The sequence below is a fragment of the Saccopteryx bilineata genome, chromosome 3 (assembly GCF_036850765.1).
Source record: "Saccopteryx bilineata isolate mSacBil1 chromosome 3, mSacBil1_pri_phased_curated, whole genome shotgun sequence".
Lineage (NCBI taxonomy): Eukaryota > Metazoa > Chordata > Mammalia > Chiroptera > Emballonuridae > Saccopteryx > Saccopteryx bilineata.
Genome location: NC_089492.1, coordinates 236941962 through 236967139, shown reverse-complemented (window position 1 = coordinate 236967139; position 25178 = coordinate 236941962). Strand labels below are relative to the sequence as shown.

The 25178-nt window shown below is 39.4% G+C and overlaps 1 protein-coding gene and 1 pseudogene across 7 annotated transcripts in view; one reads left to right on the top strand and one right to left on the bottom strand.

Moving 5' to 3' along the window:
* The window catches only part of RAVER2 (ribonucleoprotein, PTB binding 2), a 169246-nt gene that overhangs the window by 34270 nt on the left and 109798 nt on the right, over positions 1-25178 (top strand). The window lies entirely within an intron of this gene.
* Positions 17387-18256, bottom strand: LOC136328721 (small ribosomal subunit protein eS1-like; annotated as a pseudogene).

Genomic DNA, 25178 nt, shown 5'->3' with positions numbered 1-25178 from the left:
GTAGTTACAGAATGGGATATCAAATAGTAGTGAATAAATGGACAGTCATGCTACACAAGTGAATTTAAAAAAAATAATATTGAGGCCCTGGCCGGTTGGCTCAGCGGTAGAGCGTCGGCCTGGCGTGTGGGGGACCCGGGTTCGATTCCCGGCCAGGGCACACAGGAGAAGCGCCCATCTGCTTCTTCACCCCCCCCCCCTTCCTCTCTGTCTCTCTCTTCCCCTCCCACAGCCAAGGCTCCATTGGAGCAAAGATGGCCCGGGCGCTGGGGATGGCTCCTTGGCCTCTGCCCCAGGCGCTAGAGTGGCTCTGGTCGCGGCACAGCGACCCTCCAGAGGGACAGCATCGCCCCCTGGTGGGCAGAACGTCGCCCCTGGTGGGCGTGCCAGGTGGATCCCAGTCGGGCGCATGCAGGAGTCTGTCTGACTGTCTCTCCCCATTTCCAGCTTCAGAAAAATACAAAAAAAAATAAAAATAAAAATAATATTGAATATAAAAGGTAAGGCACAAAAGGTGAAAACAAACATGATACCATTTTTATAGCTCAGAAACAAGACAAAACATGTTTGGGAATATATCCCTACATGAGAGACCCCATACCTATACATGGGAAAGTGGCAGAATGGACTAGCAAAAGAATGCAAAACGATAGTGCTAATGTTCCAATCTTTAAGTTTGCTGGTGAGTTCTCGGGTGCTTATTTCCTTATTATGCTTTATAACTTAATATCTGTTACAGATAATCTTGTATTATGAAATCCCTTAGAATTAAAAAACAACCCAAAGATATTTCTTTTTTTTATGTCAAAGAAGTGGAATCTAAGAGTAGAGTGCTTTAATCTGTAAAAGCCTTTCTTACAAAGAAAAATAACATTTTAATAAAAGTAAGTCTGTCAAGGACTCCGAAGATAGTGTGATTCAGTTTTAAAACTATGGCTGGGTTTCATTCAGGAAGAAGTCCAACCAACTGAAATGATAGTATTTTAACTTTTGGGGGTGTGTGTGGGGGTCATTGACTAACTGCATTGAAAGCTGTTGATCTGCCCAGGAGACATTTCACATGTGTAAAATTTTTCATTTAATCCCAGTGAGTGATGGTGAATCTGGCCTTGAAATTGATTACTAAAGCTATCTAATATCAGTTTTGATGAACTCATCTTACAGTCAGAAACTTGTAAGTGATATTACTGGTTAGAGGACAAAATGTTTTAATCAAAAGTGCTTCTTTGTTCTTTAAAATTAGCTTGTGAATTAATAGAAGTGTCATAAAGCTGAATTAGTGTAGAGAGATATAATTTTAGTCCTTTGGCGTGGTAGAATTTTGGCAAATGGTTGTTAGGACTCTCTTTCAGGTTTTAAGTTTTTTATTTGGCCAACTTACTGAGGCTCAAATTGAGGGGTGACCCACTTTTGCTTGGGTCAAAACAATCGGCATGGAGAAAAAAGTAATCTTTTTTTTCTTTACAGGAAGCTTTGTAAGGTTTCCAAGTTGGCAAAATCTGCCTGTCACATCCGAGACATAGAAAAACCATGATAAGAAATATAGGTATTTAAAAAATAAAATTGCTAAGTTGCGAAATGAATCTTTATATACTCCAGTTTTTTGTCAGGTAAATTTCACCACTAAATTAGTAACATAGTATGTCATTTCTTTACAGTACTTGATAATGTAAAGAGCCGTATCATGTTGTCTTTATCTGGCATTTGACAGCTGTTAACTGGTGAAATGAGAGATTAGAGTCTGTGCAGCTATAAGCATACACTGGATACCTTTAAAGAAAACCGTGTCACTGTCTCCATAAAATATTGAATTAGCCGATTGGCAAGATATATATGTTATTCTCTTGGGAGAGTTATGTTTTTTTCATGAAGAATACCGAATGTTTTTTTTTTTTAAATTACAGTTTACATTCAGTATTGTTTTGTGTCAGTTTCAGATGTGTACAGCATAGTGGTTAGACAATCATGTACTTGACAGAGTGGCCCCCCCTAATATTTCAAGAATCCACCTGTCCCCATACATGTAGTCATTACAGTATTATTGACTATATTCTCTGTGCTGTAATCTACATCTCTGTGACTACTCTGTAACTACCAATTTGTACTTCTTAGTCCCTTTACTTTTTTCACCCAGTCTTCCAACCTTTCTCCTCTGTCAGCCATAAATTGGTTCTATGAGTCTATTTCTATTTCAATCATAGGTATTTGTCTTTCTCTGTTTCACTTAGCATAATACCTTAGGTCCATCCATGCTTTTGCGAAAGGTAAGAATTCATTCTCTTTTATGGCCAAATAGTATTTCATTGTGTATATGTACCACAGCATTTTTACCTACTTATCTGTTGATGGATACTTGGATTGCTTCCATTTCTTGGCCACTGTAAATAATGCTGCAGTTAACATGGGGATGCATATATTCTTTTGAATTAGTCCTTCAAGTTTCTTTAGGTATGTTCTGAGAAGTGAAATTACTGGGTCATAAGACAATTCATTTTTAATTTTTTGAGGAGCCTCCACACTGTTTTCCATAGTGGATGTACCACTCTGTATTTATACCAGTAGTGCATGAGGGGTCCCTTTCTCCATTTCCTTGCCAACACTTGTTACTTGTTTACTTATTGACCATACCCATTCTGACAGGTGTGAAATGCTAGCTCACTGTTGTCTTGATTTGCATTTCTCTGATGCTTAGTGATATTGAGCAACTTTTCATATGTCAATTGGCCATCTGTAAATCTTCCTTAGAAGTGTCTTTTCAGGTCCTTTGTCCATTTTTTAATTGGGTTGTTTGCTTTTCTAGTATTAAGTTATATGAGTTTTTTATAAATTTTGGGTGTTAATGTGTTATCAGTCATTTCATTGGCAAATATCGTCTCCAGTTTGGTAGATTGTTTTTTCGCTTTGTTGATGATTTCCTTTCCTGTACAAAAACTTATAGTTTGATGTAGTCCCATTTATTTTTTTCTTTTGTTTTATTTTGCTTGAGGCAATATATCAGAAAAGAAATACTGCTATGAGAAATGTCAGTGATTATACTGCCTCTATGTTCTTCCGGTTTTATAGTTTTGAGTCTTACATTTAAGTCTTTAATCCAACCTGACCTGTGGTGGCACAGTGCATAAAGCATCGACCTGGAGGTGCTGAGGTCGCCGGTTTGAAACCCTGGGCTTGCATGGTCAAGGCACATAAGGGAATTGATATTTCCTCCTCCTCCCCCCTTCTCTCTTTCTTTCTCCCTCTCTTTCTTTTTCTCTCTCTCTCCCCCTCTAATGAATAAATAAAGTTGTTTTTTTTGGTTTTCTTTTTTATGAATAAATTTTTATTAATGTTAATGGGGTGACATCAATAAATCAGGGTACATATATTCAAAGAAAACATGTCCAGGTTATCTTGTCAATCAATTATGTTGCATACCCATCACCCAAAGTCAGATTGTCCTCCATCACGCTCTATCTAGTTTTCTTTTTTTTTTTTTTTTTGCATTTTTCTGAAGCTGGAAACAGGGAGAGACAGTCAGACAGACTCCCGCATGCGCCCGACCGGGATCCACCCGGCACGCCCACCAGGGGGCGATGCTCTGCCCATCCTGGGCGTTGCCATGTTGCGACCCTCCTGGGTGTCGCCATGTTGCGACCAGAGCCACTCTAGCGCCTGGAGCAGAGGCCACAGAGCCATCCCCAGCGCCCGGGCCATCTTTGCTCCAATGGAGCCTTGGCTGCGGGAGGGGAAGAGAGAGACAGAGAGGAAAGGGGGGGGGTGGAGAAGCAAATGGGCGCTTCTCCTATGTGCCCTGGCCGGGAATCGAACCCGGGTCCTCCGCACGCTAGGCCGACGCTCTACCGCTGAGCCAACCGGCCAGGGCTCTATCTAGTTTTCTTTGTGCCCCCCCTCCCCCTCCCCCTCTCCCTCTCCTTCTCCCTCCTTCCCTCCCGTTTCCCCCTCCCCCCCACCCCCGGTAACCACCACACTATTGTTCATGTCTCTTAGTCTCGTTTTTATGTCCTACCAATGTAATAATGTAGTTCTTGGATTTTTCTGATTTACTTATTTCACTTCGTATAATGTTATCAAGATCCCACCATTTTGTTGTAAATGATCCGATGTCATCACTTCTTATGGCTGAGTAATATTCCATAATGTATATGTGCCACATCTTCTTTATCCAGTCTTCTATTGAAGGGCTTTTTGGTTGTTTTCATGTCTTGGCCACTATGAACAATGCTGCAGTGAACATGGGGCTACATGTGTCTTTACGTATCAATGTTTCTGAATTTTTGGGGTATATACCCAGCAGAGGGATTGCTGGGTCATAGATAGTTCTATTTTCAGTTTTTTGAGGAACCACCATACTTTCTTCCATAATGGTTATACTACTTTACAGTCCCACCAACAGTGAATGAGGGTTCCTTTTTCTCCACAGCCTCTCCAACATTTATTATTACCTGTCTTGTTGATAATAGCTAATCTAACAGGTGTGAGGTGGTATCTCATTGCAGTTTTGATTTGCATTTCTCTAATAACTAATGAAGATGAGCATCTTTTCATATATCTGTTGGCCATTTGTATTTCTTCCTGGGAGAAGTGTCTGTTCATGTCCTCTTCCCATTTTTTTTATTGGATTGTTTGTTTCTTGTTGAATTTAATGAGTTCTCTGTATATTTTGGATATAAGGCCCTTATTTGAGGTGTTGTTTGAAAATATCATTTCCCATTTAGTTGGTTGTCTGTTTATTTTGTTGTCAGTTTCTTTTGCTGAGCAAAAACTTTTTAGTCTGAGGTTGTCCCATTCATTTATATTTGCCTTCACTTCTCTTGCCTTTGGAGTCAAATTCATAAAATGCTCTTTAAAACCCAGGTCCATGAGTTTAGTACCTATGTCTTCTTCTATGTACTTTATTGTTTTAGGTCTTATATTTAGGTCTTTGATCCATTTTGAATTAATTTTAGTACAAGGGGACAAACTGTAGTCGAGTTTCATTCTTTTGCATGTGGCTTTCCAGTTTTCCCAACACTATTTGTTGAAGAGGCTTTCTTTTCTCCATTGTGCGTTGTTAGCCCCTTTATCGAAAATTATTTGACCATATATATGTGGTTTTATTTCTGGACTTTCTATTCTATTCCATTGGTCTGAGTGTCTATTTTTCTGCCAATACCATGCTGTTTTGATTGTCGTGGCCCTATAATATAGTTTGAAGTCAGGTATTGTAATGCCCTCAGCTTCATTCTTTTTCCTTAGAATTGCTTTGGCTATTCAGAGTTTTTTACAGTTCCATATAAATCTGATGATTTTTTGTTCCTTTTCTTTAAAAAATGTCATAGGAATTTTGATGGGAATTGCATTAAATTTATAAATTGCTTTGGGTAATATGGCCATTTTGATTATATTTATTCTTCCTATCCAAGAACAAGGAATATTTTTCCATCTCATTGTGTCTTTTTCGATTTCCTTTAACAATGCTTTGTAGTTTTCGTTATGTAGGTCCTTTACATTCTTTGTTATGTTTATTCCTAGATATTTTATTTTTTTGTTGCAATCGTGAAGGGGATTATTTTTTTGAGTTTGTTTTCTAATATTTCATCGTTGGCATATAGAAAGGCTATGGACTTTTGTATGTTAATTTTGTATCCTGCTACCTTACTGTATTGGTTTATTGTTTCTAGTAATCTTTTTGTGGAGTCTTTGGGGTTTTCGATGTATAGGATCATATCATCTGCAAAAAGTGATACCTTTACTTCTTCTTTTCCAATATGGATGCTTTTTATTTCTTTGTCTTGTCTGATTGCTCTGGCCAGAACTTCTAGCACCACGATAAATAAGAGTGGAGAGAGTGGACAACCCTGTCTTGTTCCTGATTTAAGGTGAAAAGTCCTCAGTTTTATGCCATTTAATATGATGTTAGCTCATGGTTTATCATATATGGCCTTTATCATGTTGAGATATTTTCCTTCTATACTCATTTTGTTGAGTGTCTTAAACATAAAGTTGTGTTGTGTTTTATCGAATGCCTTTTCTGCATCTATTGATAAGATCATGTGGTTTTTGTTCTTTGTTTTGTTGATATGGTGTGCTACGTTAACTGTTTTACGTATGTTGAACCATCCTTGAAATTCTGGGATGAACCCCACTTGATCATGATGTATTATTTTTTTAATATGTTGTTGTATTCGATTTGCCAGTATTTTGTTTAGTATTTTAGCATCTGTATTCATTAGAGATATTGGTCTGTAGTTTTCTTTTTTTGTGTCGTCCTTGCCAGGTTTCGGTATGAGGGTTATGTTGGCCTCATAAAATGTGTTTGGAAATATTGCTTCTTCCTCAATTTTTTGAAAGACTTTGAGTAGAATAGGAACCAAGTTTTCTTTGAATGTTTGATAGAATTCACTAGTATAACTGTCTGGGCCTGGACTTTTATTTTTGGGGAGGTTTTTAATAGTTTTTTCTATTTCCTCCTTGCTAATTGGTCTGTTTAGGCTTTCTGATTCTTCATGACTCAGTCTAGGAAGGTTGTATTGTTCTAGGAATTTATCCATTTCTTCTAGATTGTTGAATTTGGTGGCATGTAGTTTTTTGTTTTTTTTTTAACTTTTTTTTTTTTTTTTGCATTTTTCTGAAGCTGGAAACAGGGAGAGACAGTCAGACAGACTCCCACATGCGCCCAACCGGGATCCACCCGGCACGCCCACCATGGGGCGACGCTCTGCCCACCAGGGGGCGATGCTCTACCCATCCTGGGCATCGCCATGTTGTGACCAGAGCCACTCTAGCACCTGAGGCAGAGGCCAAGGAGCCATCCCCAGCGCCCGGGCCATCTCTGCTCCAGTGGAGCCTCGGCTGTGGGAGGGGAAGAGAGAGACAGAGAGGAAGGAGAGGGGGAGGGGTGGAGAAGCAGATGGGCGCTTCTCCTGTGTGCCCTGGTTGGGAATCGAACCCGGGACTCCTGCACGCCAGGCCAACGCTCTACCACTGAGCCAAGCAGCCAGGGCCTGTTATGTCTTCTTGATTCAGTGTCCCCTTAATCATTATGAAATGACCATTTTTGTCTCTGAGTACTTTTTCTGTCTTGTAGTCAGCATTATTAGATATGAGTATTGATACACCTGCTTTTTTTTAGATGTTACTTGCTTGGAGTATTGTTTTCCAGCCTTTCGCTTTAAATTTGTTTTTATCCTTGTTGCTTAGATGTGTTTATTGTAGGCAGCATACAGTTGGATTTTCTTTTTTAATCCATTCTGCTACTCTGTGTCTTTTTATTGGTGAGTTCAGTCCATTTACATTTAGTGTAATTATTGACACTTGTAGGTTTTCTATTGCTATTTTACAAATTGCTTTCTGTTAGTTTTGTATCTTGTTTGATTCTTCTCTTTTGTTTTTCTATCATTTGTTTTTGTTTGTTTGTATTCCATACTTCTTTCCTCTGTTGCTACCTTTTTTAAGTTGTGCTTCTGTGGTGGTTTTTTCAAGGGTGGTTACCATTAAGTAATGAAAAGGGTACCTACGATATTCATTGTTGGACCCTATCTTATGAGTGTTTCTGCACTTCGTCATTTTTTGCTACTGTTAATCTCCATCCTCTCCCCCCCTCCCTTTTTTTTGTTGTTGTCACAGTTTAAATTTGGTTTTATTGTGTTCTTGGTGGAGCTTTTATTTGTGGTTTTGTTTTGTTTTGTTCTTTGAATCTGGTTGGAAAACCCCCTTTAGTATTTCCTGGAGTGGGGGTTTTCTGATAATAAATTCGCTCATCTTTTCTGTATTTATGAATGTTTATTTCTCCTTTGTATTTGAAGGATAGCTTTGATGGGTATAGTATTCTTGGCTGAAAGTTCTCTCTTTCAGGGCTTTAAATATTGGGGTCCACTCTCTTCTAGCTTGTAGAGTTTCTGCTGAGAAATATGATAATCTAATGGGCCTTCCTTTGTATGTTGTATTCTTCTTTTCCCTGGCTGTCTTGAGAATTTTTTCTTTGTCGTCAGTTTGTTCCATTTTCATTATGATGTGCCTTGGAGTAGGTTTGTTGTGGTTAAGAAAACTCGGTGTTCTGTTTGCTTCTTGAATTTGAGGCTTTAGTTCTTTCCACAGGCTTGGGAGGTTTTTGTCTATTATTTGTTTGAATATATTCTCCATTCCATTTTCTCTCTCTTCTCCCTCTGATATACCTATTATTCTTATGTTATTCTTTTTGATGGAGTCAGACAATTCCGTTTTTTTAAATTTTTGAGTCTCTCTCTTCTTCTCTCTGTTGTGCCTGAAGTTGATTGTCTTTTGTGTCACTAATTCTACCTTCTATCTGGCCTGTTCTATTAGCTAAGCTTGTTACCTTGTTTTTTAGTTCATGAATTGAGTTTTTAATCTGTTTGATTTGTTCTTATAGTTTCAATTTCCTTGTAATATATTCTTTGTGTTTGTTGAGTTGTTTTCTGAGCTCCCTAAATTGCCTTTCTGTGTTTTCTTGTATATCTCTGAGTATTTTTAGGATTTCTATTTTAAATTCTCTGTCATTTAGCTCCAAGGTTTCCAATATATTAAATTTTTTCTCCGTAGATTTTTCCACATCTATCTGTGCTACTTCTCTATCTTTTGTATCCATAATATTCGATTTCTTTTTTCTTAATGGCATCTGAGGGTGGTCTTGTTGATAGCACTAATGAGAATTAATAAAGAATAAAAAGTAAAAAAAAAAGTAAAAAAAAAATGGAAAAAATTGGGAAAAAACCCACAGAAAAACCCAATAATAATTTATTATTTCTCCCCTTTTTTTCTTCTCTTCCCCTCCTCTCCCCTCCTCCTTAGGAAAATATCGTGATGAACTGTGAATTGTATTATGCTAAATGGACCAAAAACTGCCTATAACGGAGGGCCTGAGTTGGGGGGAAGTGTTCAAGGGGCAAAAAAGGAAGTAGGGACCCACAGAATGCAAAAAAGTAAAAAATTTGGGTCAAGTTTCTTGTAAGTGATGGTCGACTAAAAGATACAATTAGAGGGATAATAGGCAAACAGGAAAAAGGAAAAAAAAAACTATTGTATTAAATGGAGCAAAACCTAAATTGAACGGAGATCCTGGATTGGCAGGAATGCTAATAAGTTAAAAAGCGAAATAAAAAGCACCCAAAATGCCACAATAAAACAAAACTTGAGTTTCAAATTAAATAATTTGTTCGTGATTGAGGATTGAATGAGAGGAAAAGTAAAAGGAGAAAAGAAGAAACTAATAGAGAGGGAGAAATAAGAAAACGGGAAAAGGAAAAGAAGAAAAATAAAAACAAAAAGAGAGAGTTAAGGGTTTTGGAGTGTAACCCTCATGGAGGGTAAGGAAGAAGAAAAGAAGTAAAATGTAACACTTATTGGTAGTGTAGTTCAAGAGGAGGAAAGAATAAGACGGGCAGAGAATAAAAGGACCAAATTGGAGGAAATAGAAATAATAATAATAAAGGCAAGAAGATGAAAGAAACAAATAAATAGTGGAACAAGTTATAAATTCTGTGGATTTTTCTTGATTTTGAGAGGTTAATTTCTTACTTTTTCTTTCCTCTCCCTCTTCCTGGTCGGTGACTTTGTACCCCAGGCACTGCCCCTGTGGCACACTTAGGTAGAGATTTGCAGTTGATGAGACTCCACAGCAGTGGTTCTCAACCTTTCTAATGCCGTGACCCTACAGTATAGTTCCTCATGTTGCAGTGACCCCAAACCAAAAAATAATTTTGGTGGCTACTTCATAACTAATTTTGCTACAGTTATGATTCGGAATGTAAATACCTGATATGCATTATGTATTTTCCGATGGCTTTAGGCGACCCCATTGGGGTCGCAACCCACAGGTTGAGAACCGCTGCTCTACAGCGATGTCATATATTAGGCTTCAGTCTTGTTGGTAGTCAAGGCTTATTAGTGTTTGTAGGCTCCGACAATGAGAGAGGCCGTTATCCCGGAGCCTCTCTCCTAGTCTCTCCTTCCTGAATTAGCAGCCTGATGATCCAGCTATGAGGCTGCTGCTGCCTCTGCCTGGGGAGTAAGAGGCTCAAAGAGCTGGCAAATCCCCACTCTATCCCCACTCAATGCAGGGCTCTGGGTAAGGCTCTGGCGGTCAGTGCCACCAGCATAATCAGGTGGGGCTGGGAGCCAGTTGCTCTCAAGGTGACTTTCTATGAGCCTCCAGGCCTGTTCAGTAGCCTAGCACTCTGTGGGAACATTCTCCCCAGGCTTTCTGCACTTTGTAACCTGTTTTCGTTGGGAAGAAGATGCCCTAGTTGCTGCCTGCAATACAGGAGGTCTTAACATCTGCCAAGTCCCTCTTTTTAGTGCATATCCCTGAGTATGAAAGCTCTGCCAATCAGAAGTTGCCTCCACCCCTTTAACAAGAGGCACTAAAAGATATCACGCCTCTTGTCTTAGATTGCTGAACTGAGAGAGATCTTGTTAATTAGAGCCACGTAGGTAAGTTGGGAGATGAGCAGACTGTGGGTTAAGCTAATTTCAGTGATTGGATCCGCCAATCTGCTACAGAAGGGACTGCAAGCTGCCCGCGCACCCCTCCTATGGCGCTTGATTGTTAGCTTGAATGGCTGGGTGAGGCGCCCCGCCCGCCTAGAGAAGCTCTGGCATAGGGAAGTTCGCTTTGGCGCACTCCTTGCATGCCGCTGGCAGCTGCTGCTCATGGCGCGCGGGCTGCTGCTGTTTGCTCGTGTGGGCTGATTCACCACAGGCGCACTCTTTCCTCAGCTTGAACGAACGTCAGTGCCACAGTCTAGCTACCTCCACACCCTTAGCCCCCCCCCTCTCAGTTTCAAGTGAAAGCAGCCTTTGCTCAGGTTAGTGAGGAAGGCAGAGTGTTTTTTTGTCTGACTTATTTCCTTCAGGGTTGATTATATATTTAGTCAGTTTTTTGCTCGATCCTACCTTCACCTTCAGTGTGTGGAACTCCCGGATGCTCCAAGGATAGATTTTTCTGTCTCTGGTTGATGAACTTGTTGAAATCTTGGGGAGATTTGTCAGTCATGCTCCTCACGGCACCATTTCTCTGACGTCACTCTATTTTCTAAAGTTTTTAAAAAATTAAAAAAAAGTCTAATCCATTTTGAGCTTATTCTTGTATATAGTATAAGAAGGTGGTCTGGTTACATTTTTTTTTTTTGCATCTGTTTGATTTTACTAGCACCATTTATTTTTTTATTTTTATTTTACAGAGACATATTGAGAGTCAGAGGGATAGATAAGGAAAGACAGACAGGAACAGAGAGAGATAAGAAACATCAATCATTAGTTTTTCGTTGCGCATTGCGGCACCTTAGTTGTTCATTGATTTCTTTCTCGTATGTGCCTTGACCGTGGGCCTTCAGCAGACCGAGTTACCCCTTGCTCAATCAAGCCAGCGACCTTGAGTCTAAGCTGGTGAGCTTTACTCAAACCCAGATGAGCCCGCGCTCAAGCTGGCGACCTTGGGGTCTCGAACCTGGGTCCTCTGCGTCCCAGTCCTACGCTCTATCCACCGTGCCACTGGTCTGGTCAGGCACCAGCACCATTTATTGAATGCACTGTTTTTATTCCACTGTATGGTGTTAAGAGCCTCTTTTGTCAAATATTAATTGACCATATAACATGGTAACATGGGTTTATTTCTTGGTTTTCTATTCTGTTCCACTGATCTATATGTCTGTTTTTATGTCAATACCATGCCATTTTGATTACTCTAGACTTGTAGTATAGTTTGAAATCATGTAGCATGTATCTCCAACTTTGGTTTTCTTTCTCAAGATCATTTAGGCTGTTTGGGGACTTTTCTGGTTCTGTATACATTTTTGGAATATTTGATCTATTTCTGTGAAATACACCTTTATAGGAATTTTGTTGAATTTAGAGATTGCTTTGAATAGTATGAACTTTTTAATGATGTTAATTCTTTCTATACATGAACGTGGTGTATGCTTCCACTTAGTATATCTTACTCTATTTCTTTCTTCAGTCTTTTATATAAATTTTCCGAGTACAGGTCTTTTGCATCCTTGATTAAATTTATTATTACATATTTTTATTATTATTATTATTTTAGTGAGAGATGGGGAGGCAAAGACAATTCCTTATGCTCCCTGACCAGGATCCACCTGGTAAGCCCACTAGAGTGCGATGCTCTGCCCACCTGGGGTCCTTGCTCCATTGCAATTAGAGCCATTTTAGTATCTGAGGTGGAGGCCATGGAGCCATCCTCAGTGCCTGGGGTCAACTTACTCTAATCGAGCCTTGGCTGCAGGAGGGGAGGAGAAGAGAGAAAGAAGTGAAAGGGGTAGGAGTGGAGAAGCAGATGGGTGCTTCTCCTGTGTGCCTTGATTGGGAATTGAACCTGGGACAGCCATACACCAGGCTGACACTGTACCACTGAACCAACAGGTCAGGGCCATATTTTATTATTTTTGAAGCAGTTCTGAATGGGATTGTTTTCATATATATATGGGTTTTTCTTTGTTTTGTTTTGTTTTTACGTGAGAAGAGGGGAGGTAGTGAGACAGACTTTTACATGCTTCCTGATGGGGATCTACCCAGCAACCCTTGTCTGGGGCTGATGCTTGCAACTGAGCTATTTTTAGCACCTGAGGAGGAGGCTCCAGGGAGCCATCCTCAGCACCTGGGATCAAAATGTTCAAATCAATCAAGTCATGGCTGTGGGAGTGGAAGAGAGAGACAAAAAGGGTAGAGGGAGGAGAAACAGATGGTTGCCTTTCCTTTGTGCCCTGACCAGGAATTGAACCTGGGACTTCCACACACCAGGTTGATGCTCTACCACTGAGCCAGTTGGCCAGGGTCTTCTTAGTTCTTTTGATAATTTATTGGTGTATAAAAATGCAACTGATTTCTGGATATTTTGTATCCTGCTTCTTTACTGAACTTATCAGTTTTGGTCGTTTTTTGGTGGAATCTTTTTATTTTTTTATTTTTTTTATTTTTTTAAAAATCTTTTATTTTATTTTTATTTATTCATTTTTAGAGAGGAGAGAGAGACAGACAGAAAGAGAGAAGGGGGGAGGAGCTGGAAGCATCAACTCCATATGTGCCTTGACCAGGCAAGCCCAGGGTTTTGAACTGGTGACCTCAGCATTTCCAGGTCGACACTTTATCCACTGCACCACCACAGGTCAGGCTTTTGGTGGAATCTTGACGGTTCTCTATATACAGTATTATGTCATTTGCAAATAATGACAATTTTACTTCTTCCTTTCCAATTTGGATATCTGATTGCTGGGGCTAGGATCTCCAGTACTATGTTGAATAAGAATGGTGAAAATGGATATCCCTGTCTTGTTCCTAATCTTAAGAAAAACAGTTTTAGTGTTTGCCCATTGATTTATGGTGTTGGCTGTGGGTTTGTCATATATGGTCTTTATTACATTGAGACATGTTCCCTCTATTCCCACTTTGCTGAGAGTTTCTATCAAAAGGGTACTGGATTTTGTCAAATGCTTTTTCTGCATCTATTGATAAGATACTAAGATTCTTATCCTTTATTTTGTTTATGTGCTGTATCACCTTAATTGATATGTGGATATTGTACCAACCTTGTATACCCAGAGTAAATTATGTTGTATTATCTTTTTAATGTATTGTTGGGTCTGGTTCACTCATATTTTGTTCAGGATTTTAGCATCTATGCTCATCAGAGATACTGGCCTTTAGTGTCTTTATCTGATTTTATAATCAGGAAAATAAGCTTGAAAGTCTTACCTCCTCAAATATTTTGGAATAGTTTAAGAAGGACAGGTGTTCTTCTTTGAATGTTGGGTAAAATTCACCTTTAAAGCCATTCGGTCCAGGACTTTTGTTTGGCTGGGAGTTTTTTGATTACTGCTCCCATTTCATTAGCTGTAATCAGTTTGTTAAGAATTTTGGTTTCGGCCCTGGCTGGTTTGCTCAGTGGTAGAGCGTCGGCCTGGCGTGCAGGAGTCCCGGGTTCGATTCCAGGCCAGGGCACACAGGAGAAGTGCCTATCTGCTTCTTCACCCCTCCCCTTCTCCTTCTTCTCTGTCTCTCTCTTCCCCTCCCACAGCCAAGCCTCCATTGGAGCAAAGTTGGCCCGGGCACTGAGGATGACTCCATGGCCTCTGCCTCAGGTGCTACAATGGCTCTGGTTACGACAGAGCAACGCCCCAGATGGGCAGAGCATCGCCCTCTGGTGGGCATGCCAGGTGGATCCTGGTCAGCCGCATGTGGGAGTCTATCTGACTGCCTCCCTGTTTCCAACTTCAGAAAAATAAAAATAAAGAATTTTGGTTTCTTCTTGATTCAGTTTTGCAAAACTTTTTGTTTCTAGGAATTTATTCATTTATTTTAAATTTTCCAATTTGTGGGTATATAGTTCTTTGTAATATGCTCTTATAACTCTTTGTCTTTATGTGGTACCAGTTGCTACTTCTCTTTTATTTCTGATTTTATTTATTTGTGTTTTCTATATTTTGTTAATAAGTCTGGTTAAAGGTGTATCAGTTTTGTTTCTTTTTTCAAAGAACCAGCTCTTGGTTTCACTGATCTTCTGTTTTGTATTTTTAGACTCTTATTTTATTTATTTTCAGTCTGACCTTTATTATTTCCCTTCTGTTTACTTTGGGCTTTGTGTATGTGTGTGTTTTCTATTTCCTTTAGGTGTAAGAATTGATTATGTATGGGAGATTTTTCTTGCTTCTTGAGATAGGCTGATATTGCTATGAATTTCCCTCTTATGACTGCTTTTGCTGTGTCCTATAGATTCTTGTGTTGTTTTGTTTTCACTTTTTATTGTTTCAAGGTGACTTTTGATTTCTTCCTTGATCTCATTGTTTTCTCATTCATTGGTTAGTAACATGTCATTTAGCCTCCATGTGTTTGTGTTTTTCAGTTTTTTTTTTGTAGTTGATTTCTAGTTTCATGCCATTGTGGTCATAGAAAATGCTTGATATTAATTCAATATATATTTTTAAATTTTTTTTTTATAATTTTTTTTTTATTCATTATAGAGAGGAGAGAGAAGGGGAGAGAGAGAGACAGAGAAGGAGAGAGAGAGGAGAGAGAGAAGGGGGGAGGAGCTGGAAGCATCAACTCCCATATGTGCCTTGACCAGGCAAGCCCAGGGTTTTGAACCGGCAACCTCAGCATTTCCAGGTCGACGCTTTATCCACTGTGCCACCACAGGTCAGGCTATATTTTTTAATTTTTATAAGTACATTTATTAAAGTTGGGTACAGTGAAATAAGGAAGGATTTAGGATAGAAGAAGAAGCAACAGGAGAGAAATTAGGTGGGCTGCATTGGCTCTCTAGAAATATTATAGGAATGAAATAAGCCTAGGCAGGGCTGTTTTGGCTCTCTAGGAAGTCAGAGAAAAGGGGACCTTGGAGACTGGTTCAGGGGGTCAACCTGGGACAAGCTACCATTTCCTTTTGGTCCCGTGGTTGCAAGTCTGATGGGTACTCTTAAAACTTAGGAAATATACTTCTGGAGGGGAAGAAGAGAAGAAAGTGGAAGAGACAGGCATGGGTGAGCTCCCAGAAGGGAGAGCACCTATTTCAATATTCTTGAATTTATTGAGACTTGTTTTGTGTCCTAACATGTGATCTATTCTAGAGAATGTGCCATGTGCACTTTAGAAGAATGTATATTCTGCTGCTTTGGAATGAAATGCTCTGAAAATATCAATTAAATCTATCTTGCCTAGAGTGTTTTTTAAGGCTGCCATATCCTTGTTGATTTTCTGTCTGAAAAAATCTATCTATTGATGTCAATGACTGTATTACTGTCAGTTGCTCCCCTTGTCTAATCATGTCTGTCCAAGACTCCAACAAGAGTTTCCAAAGAAAAAGTGTACCACAGGTCTAGTCTGGGTATAGCCAGCAGAGTTTCCTGCAGGGCATAACCTTGGCAGGGGAGGGCCACTGGGAATGATGAGGACAGGGTTAGCAGGTCTCCTGTTGGTGTATGTCACTGGTGGCATGCAGGAGGGAGCAGTGGTCCCTGCTTCAGAGCCACACAACTCAGTGTTTGTCCAAGTCCCTTACAATTCCTGAGTTCTGTTGGATTTTCCTAATTGTTTTCTAGGGCAGGACATACTGTGCCCAAGCTGCAGCAGATTTCTTTGCAGGCTGAGAGCTTGGCAGGATGGGGCCACCAGTATTTGGAGGACTGGGTTAGTGTACTCCCCAGGCTGGTGCTATAAGAATTGGAGTGCTCAACCCAGGGAGGATGGCATCTGTAGATGGTGGGGGATAGGGATTTTGGGGGCCAACCCTCCAGATCTCTCCTCAGGGTCATGCAACCCAGTTCTTCTCTATCACCCCAGTTTGCTCTGAATCACTTTCTCTCTATTGGAGCCCTAGGTGAGTGGTTGCAAACAAAATTTCTGTGCTGGCCCTCTTAAAGGATAATATCAACCTATCTCAACTCTAGCCAACTCCTGTTTTTCCATGGTGGATGGAATTCTCACTGATTTTCACAGCCATGTGGACTCCTCTTCCCTGCTCTGGTGGTCTGGGCTGGGGATCCTGGAGAGGACCTCAGGGAAGACCTTTGTTGCTAAGATATCCTTCTGGATTCCCAACCAATTCATGTGGGTGCAGGGCCAGCCTGCTCTGTGTCTGCCCTTCTTATGTCTCATTGCGGCTTTTTTCTTTTTTCTTTTTTTTCTTTTTCTTTTTTTCTTTTGCAGCAGAGACAGAGAGAGTCAGAGAGAGGGATAGATAGGGACAGACAGACATGAAGGGAGAGAGATGAGAAACATCAATTCTTTGTTGTGGCTCCTTAGTTGTTCATTGGTTGATTTCTCATATGTGCCTTGACCAGGGGGCTACAGCAGATCTAGTGACTCCTTGCTTGAGCCAACGACCTTGGGCTCAAGCTGGTGAGCCTTGCTCAAACCAGATGAGCCTGCACTCAAGCTGGCGACCTCGGGGTCTTGAACCAGGGTCTTCCCGCATCCCAGTCTGATGCTTGCTCTAACCACTGCACCACCGCCTGATCAGGCTCATTATGGCTTTTTCTATAAGTCCTTGCTTATGACTTATGTTCAGCTGGTCTTCAGTTAATTATTCAGGTTGATTGATCTATATATTTAGTTGAAAATCTAATTTGGCACTGGAAGGAGGTGAGTATAGCTTCCACGTACTCTGTAGCCATTGTGGATTTCCCCCTACCCAGTATGCTTTTTTAAGTCCAAGAAAATATCAAAGATTACAAGATAAAAATACCATAGTAATATATAAACTATCTGTATATTGATCATATTACTATATAACTTATCAAATAATATTTTACAAAATGGGCATGTATATGTATTTTAAAACATTTCTAATATTGATTTACTAATTAGAAATATTAAATTATCAACTTTATATTTTTATTTTTCTTATCATAGATGATAATCTTTTTTTGGTCACCCAGCATTATGGATCCCCACCCCCAATTTTGTTGTTTTGTTTTGTTTGTTTTCTTTGGTCACCATTAAATGTCTGGATTTTACATAGATTCTTGGACTGAGGGCTGTATCCATCAGCTCATTCAACTTTAGCACCTGTCTCATCCCCAGGAGATTTTCCAGAACTGCTACCTTCACCGTGAAGCTCCATGAGTTTTCTCCATGCAAACTTGGGCTTCTTCAGTGTTTTGACTTTACTAACAAACACATAATGGTGTGAATAAATAAATTGACAAGCCTTTTCTCTGTCTTTTTCAATGCTATCTGGAATTAATTTACTGACCACTTCTTTCAAGTAATTGGTTTGCACCTCTCAAGTCATGATTTTCCATCACTGTCCTCTGGATTTGGCAGCTCTGTTGATGCCTAGCATAAGAATTCTTTCAAATCTGATTGTTATGATTTTTGTACTAAAACCTACACAACAGATGGAGCAAATAACTATTGTTTGGCTTGACATCAAAATGAGCTTCAGTCATGGTCTGCCATTTTTTGACCATGGAGCACATTTTGTCATGGTTAAGATCCATGCCATGGAAATTAGGTAGGCAGTTTCTGCCCTGACATACTCAGTAATTAGCTTGACTTTTCTAAATGCCATTTTATCATTCTGCAGATCAGTTAGGCTCGCTTTAAAAACACGACCCTTGAGATCATCATCTGTGATTTTGGTTGCTTGAGTTTCCAAAACTAGTTTTTTTTCCTAAGTATTTCTTATATTGAGCATAGCTAGTGTTGTCACATCATACCAATCTTTCTTAGAAAATGGATCAACTAGTTTCCTTTTGTTTTCTTTTTAGCCGCCGTTTGTAAGGCACTTGTTCTTGCCCACCTCCATGGCACTGCTCAGAGAGCCAAAAGGCCCAACATTATGTTTTTATACTTTGCTTATCTTATCAGTCTTATCTCCCCTGCATTGGGTTAAGAGGGAAAATATGTATATATTTTTTCTTTTGTATTTTTCTGAAGCTGGAAACGGGGAGAGACAGTCAGACAGACTCCCGCATGCACCCGACTGGGATCCACCCGGCACGCCCACCAGGGGCGAAGCTCTGCCCACCAGGGGGCGATGCTCTGCCCCTCCGGGGCGTCGCTCTGCCGCAACCAGAGCCACTCTAGTGCCTGGGGCAGAGGCCAAGGAGCCATCCCCAGCACCCGGGCCATCTTTGCTCCAATGGAGCCTTGGCTGCGGGAGGGGAAGAGAGAGACAGAGAGGAAGGAGGGGGGGGGGTGGAGAAGCAAATGGGCGCTTCTCCTATGTGCCCTGGCCGGGAATCGAACCCGGGTCCCCTGCACGCCAGGCCGACGCTCTACTGCTGAGCCAACCGGCCAGGGCCGGGAAAATATTTCTTAATTTGTAACAGTCCTTTTATTTATTTTCAATGTGATTATTTATTAGGCACTAGTGATATTGTTTTAGTAGCTATTGGTAGTAGTGTACTATTTATAATTAATACTTGAAGGAATAAGCAGTATGGCATAAGGCAGTGGTCCCCAACCCCTGGGCCATGGACCAGTAGCAGTCCGTGGCCATTTGGTACTGGTCCACAGAGAAAGAATAAATAACTTACATTATTTCCATTTTATTTATATTTAAGTCTGAACGATGTTTTATTTTTTAATAATGACCAGAGTTTCTCTTTTACATTCATTGCAGACTCACTCTTGACGCTTGTCCTGGTCACTTAATACATTTATCCGTCCCACCCTAAAGGTCGGTCCGTGAAAATATATATTTTCTGACATTAAACCGGTTTGTGGCCCAAAAAAGGTTGGGGACCACTGGCATAAGGGATAAGAGTATGGTCACTGGAACCAGGCTGATTGGTGAATTTTCACTCAGCAAGTTATTGAGTATATGACTTTGGATGTCAGAGTAAAGGCAGTGTGAGAAATACTCCTGATCTCTCCCTTTGAAATTTAAACAAATTGAACAACCATAATGCAGTGAAGGAACCCCAACTGAGCTCACATGCATGCCTGAAAGATTCACACACTGAAATGAACTAAACATGGGATGGGTTGAAAAGCCGGGTGGAAGATAAAACTCATTTGCAGTGGGCTCTGGAGAGGAGACAAACCAGGAGTGACTGGGTGTTTTTCCCTTCTGTGGTACTATAGGGAGAGGGGAACTCAGGCGGTTTGGATTTTGTCTGAAAGGAACAGAGAGGAAAACCCAGAGTAACTGGATCTCTTTCTGCCAGGAGGAGCAGTGAGATGGACGGCAGAAAGGGAGAAACTAAACCAAAGCGGTCAGAGTGTAAGGTCACGGCCAGTCTGCAGCCCACACATGGCAGAAGCAGAGAAGATTACTGTGTGGCCCCTACCCTCCCAGGTCCCACCTTCCTCACCTCGTAGAATGGCAAAACAACACAACTAGTGCTCTAGAGGCACTCTCTCCCCTGAAGAACAGAGGTGCTTTGCATATGGTTCCTGGGTCCACTGAGATGTAGGGAGGGTGCTTGGAAGCCTGAGACCACCATTGCTAGAGCCATAAAGCTGAAAAGCCAAAGTTGTAAAGCTGAAGTGGCCCTCACAATATACCCACCCACCAGTGCAACTGTGGCCCTGCCTACATAGTAGCAACAGCAACATCTCATGGACAACAGCCCAGGAACTTCACAGAGCTAAAAGTTGTAATACAGTTACACCTACTGGAAGAAACCTCTTAAAACCAAACTTTATTTTTCCTTTTTTCTTCCTTTTTCTCTTTTTATTTCTTATTCTTTTTTCTGTTTCTCTTTGAATTTCATTTTATAAAATTATTAATATTATTTAGTATGTGTTTTGTTTTAAATTTTTTCATTTGTTTTCAATCTTTTTTTTTCAGTGGTGTTTCTTATAATTTTTAAACTTTTTATATTTTTATTGTAGTTTTTCCAATTTAATTTTTTATTTCTATTTTAGTTGTCTTTTTGTTAGAGTTCTTAACAATACCACTCTCAGATAACAAGGAAGAAGAAGTCGAATACCATTGCTACACAAGACAGAGATGTAGTTCAGAGAGAATATGAAAAACTTCCAGAAAAAAAACTGAATCACATAGTAACCCTGGAGTTAAATGATAGAGCATTCAAAATTGAAGTACTGAAAATTCTCCACGAGATGCAGAAAGACACCAATAAGCAACTTAATGAGCTCAGAAAACAAGTTAATGAACAAAATGAATACCTCACCAAGAAGGTATTTAACACATGAATTGAAGACTGAGGTAGCAAGTTTAGTTCATAGAACAAGCCAGATAGAAGAAAGAATCAGTGACATTGAAGAGAGGCAACTAGAGATGCTACAGAGAGAAGAGGAGACTCATGAATTTTTAAGAAAACTGAGAGAGCTCTACAAGAATTGTCTGACTTCATCTATAAGAGCAGTATGAGAACAACGGGTATATCAGAAGAAGAGAGGGAGAGGGAATGAAGAGCCTATTCAAACAAATAATTGAGAATTTCCCAAGCTTATGGAAAGAGTGCATCAAATCCAAGAAGCAAATAGAACACCTAATTACCTTAACTCAAACAGACCTACTCCAAGGCACATCGTAATAAAATTGTTAAAAACCAATTAAAAAATTGGACAAAGAATATTCAAGGCATCAAGGGAGAAGAACATAACATATAAAGGAAAGCCCATTAGGTTATCATCAGACTTCTCAACAGAAACTCTACAAGCAGAGGAGAGTGGACCGAAACATTCAAATTACTGAAAGAGAGGAATTACCATCCAAGAATACTATATCCATTAAAGTTATATGAATGAAATATAAAAACTTTTATGGACATACAGAAGCTGAGGGAATCTATCACCAGAAAAACTCCACTACAGGAAATATTCAAGGGGGTTATTCAACCAGATACAAAGAACAGAACAAATCAAACCTACAAGTAAAAGCTCCAAGGTCACAATAAAAACAGGGATAATCTGTGACACCCCGTAAGAGGGGAGAGGATAAAGATCTGCAGTAGCAAAAGAGGATGGAGTGCAGAAGCGCTCGTAAGTTAAAAAAAAAATCTTGTACATAGAACAGTTATCTTGTCGTTCAATTATGTTGCATACCACCACCCAAAGTCAGATTGTCCTCTGTCACCTTCTATCTTGTTTCCTTTGTGCCCCTCCCACCCCCTATCCCTCTCCATTCCCCCCTCCCCCCCGTAACCACCACACTCTTGTCAATGTCTCTTAGTTTCACTATTATGTCCCACCTACGTATGGAATAATACAGTTCCTGTTTTTTCTGATTTAATTATTTCACTTCGTATCATATTATCAAGATCCCACCATTTTGCTGTAAATGTTCCGATGTCATCATTTCTTATGGCTGAGTAGTATTCCATAGTGTATATGTGCCACATCTTCTTTATCCAGTCATCTATTGATGGGCTTTTTGGTTGTTTCCATGTCCTGGCCACTGTGAACAATGCTGCAATAAACATGGGGCTGCATGTGTCTTTACGTATCAATGTTTCTGAGTTTTGGGGATATATACCCAGTAGAGGGATTGCTGGGTCATAAGGGTAGTTCTATTTTCAGTTTTTGAGGAACCACCATACTTTCTTCCATAATGGTTGTACTACTTTACATTCCCACCAACAGTGTATGAGGGTTCCTTTTTCTCCACAGCCTCTCCAACATTTGCTATTACCTGACTTGCTAATAACAGCTAATCGAACAGGTGTGAGGTGGTATCTCATTGCCGTTTTGATTTGCATTTCTCTAATAGCTAAAGAAGATGAGCATCTTTTCATATATCTGTTTGGCCATTTGGTATTCTTCCTGGGAGAAGTGTCTATTCATATCCTCTTCCCATTTTTTTATTGGATTGTTTGTTTGTTTGTTGTTGAGTTTTTATGAGTTCTTTGTATATTTTGGATATTAGGCCCTTATCTGAGCTGTTGTTGAAAATAATCATTTCCCATTTAGTTGGCTTTCTGTTATTTTGTTATCAGTTTCCCTTGCTGAGCAAAAACTTCTTAGTCTGATGTAGTCCCATTCATTAATTTTTGCCTTCACTTCTCTTGCCATTGGATCAATTCATAAAATGCTCTTTAAAACCCAGGTCCATGAGGTTGAGTACCTATGTCTTCTTCTATTACTTAATTGTTTCAGGTGCTTATGTTTAGGATCTTTGATCCATTTTGAGTTAATTTTTGTACAGGGGAGAGACTGTAGTCCAGTTTCATTCTTTTGCATGTGGCTTTCCCAGTTTTCCCAGCACCATTTATTGAAGAGGCTTTCTTTTCTCCATTGTGTGTTGTTGGCCCCTTTATCAAAAATTATTTGACTATATATATGTGGTTTTATTTCTGGACTTTCTATTCTGTTCCATTGGTCTGAGTGTCTATTTTTCTGCCAATACCATGCTGTTTTGATTGTCGTGGCCCTATAATAGAGTTTGAAGTCAGGTATTGTTATGCCCCCAGCTCATTCTTTTTCTTTAGGATTGCTTTGGCTATTCGGGGTTTTTTATAGTTCCATATAAATCTGATGATTTTTTGCTCTATTTCTTTAAAAAATGTCATTGGAATTTTGATGGGAATTGCATTAAATTTTATATTGCTTTGGGTAATATAGACCATCTTGATTATATTTATTCTTCCTAGCCAAGAACAAGGTATATTCTTCATCTCATTATATCTTTTTCGATTTCCCTTAAAAGGTTTATAGTTTTCATTATATAGTCCTTTACATTCTTTGTTATGTTTATTCCTAAGTATTTTATTTTTTTTGGGTTGCAATCGTGAAGGGGATTATTCTTTTGAGTTCCTTCTCAGTTGTTTCATTGTTGGCATATAGAAAGGCTATTGGACTTCTGTATGTTAATTTGTATCCTGCGACCTTACTGTATTGGCTTATTGTTTCTAGTAGTCTTTTTGTGGATTCTTTGGGGTTTTCGATGTATAGGATCATATCATCTGCAAAAAGTGATACCTTTACTTCTTCTTTTCGATATGGATGCCTTTTATTTCTTTGTCTTGTCTGATTGCTCTGGCTAGAACCTCTAGTACCACATTAAATAAGAGTGGAGAGAGTGGACAACCCTGTCTTGTTCCTGATTTAAGGGGGAAAGCCTTCAGTTTAGTGCCATTTAATATGATGTTAAGCTGATGGTTTATCCTATATGGCCTTTATCATGTTGAGATATTTTCCTTCTATACCCATTTTGTTGAGAGTCTTAAACATAAAATTGTGTTGTATTTATCGAAAGCCTTTTCTGCGTCTATTATAAGATCATGTGGTTTTTGTTCTTGTGTTGTTGATATGGTGTATTACATTAACCGTTTTACGTATGTTGAACCATCCTTGAGATTCTGGGATGAATCCTACTTGATCATGATGTATTAGTTTTTTAATATGTTGTTGTATTCGATTTGCTAGTATTTTGTTTAGTATTTTTAGCATCTGTATTCATTAGAGATATTGGTCTGTAGTTTTCTTTTTTTGTGCCATCCTGCCTGGTTTTGGTATGAGGGGTAGGTTGGCCTCATAAAATGTGTTTGGAAGTATTGCTTCTTCTTCAATTTTTTGGAAGACTTTGAGTAGAATAGGAACCAAGTCTTCTTTGAATGTTTGATAAAATTCGCTGGTATAGCCGTCAGGGGCCTGGACTTTTATTTTTGGGGAGGTTTTTTATGGTTTTTTTCTATTTCTTCTCTACTGATAGGTCTGTTTAGGCTTTCTGCTTCTTCTTGACTCAGTCCTAGGAAGGTTTGTATTTTTCTAGGAATTTATCCATTTCTTCTAGGTTGTTGAATTTAGTGGGCATAAAGTTTTTCATAGTATTCTACAATAATTCTTTGTATATCTAACGGTGTCCCGTGTGATTTCTCCTCTTTCATTTGGATTTTGTTTATATGAGTTCTTTCTCTTTTTCCTTGTAAGTCTTGCCAAGGGTGTTGTCAATTTTGTTGATCTTTTCAAAGAACCAGCTCCTTGTTCTATTAATTTTTTCTATAGTTTTTCTGTTCTCTAATTCATTTATTTCTGCTCTGATTTTTATTATCTCCTTTCTTCGGCTGGTTTTGGTTGTGTTTGTTCTTCTTTTTCTAGTTCCTTAAGGTGGGAAGTTTAAGTGGTTCACTTGGGCTCTCTCTTGTTTGTTCATATATGCCTGAAGCGATATGAACTTCCCTCTTATCACTGCTTTTGCTGCATCCCATAGATTCTGATATGTCGTATGTCCATTTTCATTAGTCGGTATATATCTTTTGATCTCTGCACTTATTTCTTCTTTGACCCATTCATTTTTAAAAGTATGTTGTTTAGTTTCCACATTTTGTGGGATTTTTTTCCTCTTTTTGGCAGTTGAATTCTAGTTTCAAGGCTTTATGATCAGAAAATATGCTTGGTACAACTTCAATTTTTCTGAATTTGCTGATATTGTTTTTGTGCCCAACATATGGTCAATTCTTGAGAATGATCCATGTACACTGGAGAAAAATGTATACTCAGTCACTTTGGATGAAATGTCCTGTAGATGTCTATCATATCCAGGTGCTCTAGTGTTTTGTTTAAGGCCACTATGTCTTAGTTGATTCTCTGTTTGATGACCGATCTAGAGCCGTCAGCGTGTAATTGAGGTCTCCAAGTATGATTGTATTTTTGTCAGTTTTGTTTTAAGATCAATAGTAGCTGTCTTATATATTTTGGTGCTCCTTGGTTTGGTGCATATATATTAAGAATTGTTATGTCTTCTTGATTCAGTGTCCCCTTAGCCATTATGAAATGGCCATTTTTGTCTCTTAAGTACTTTTCCTGTCTTGTAG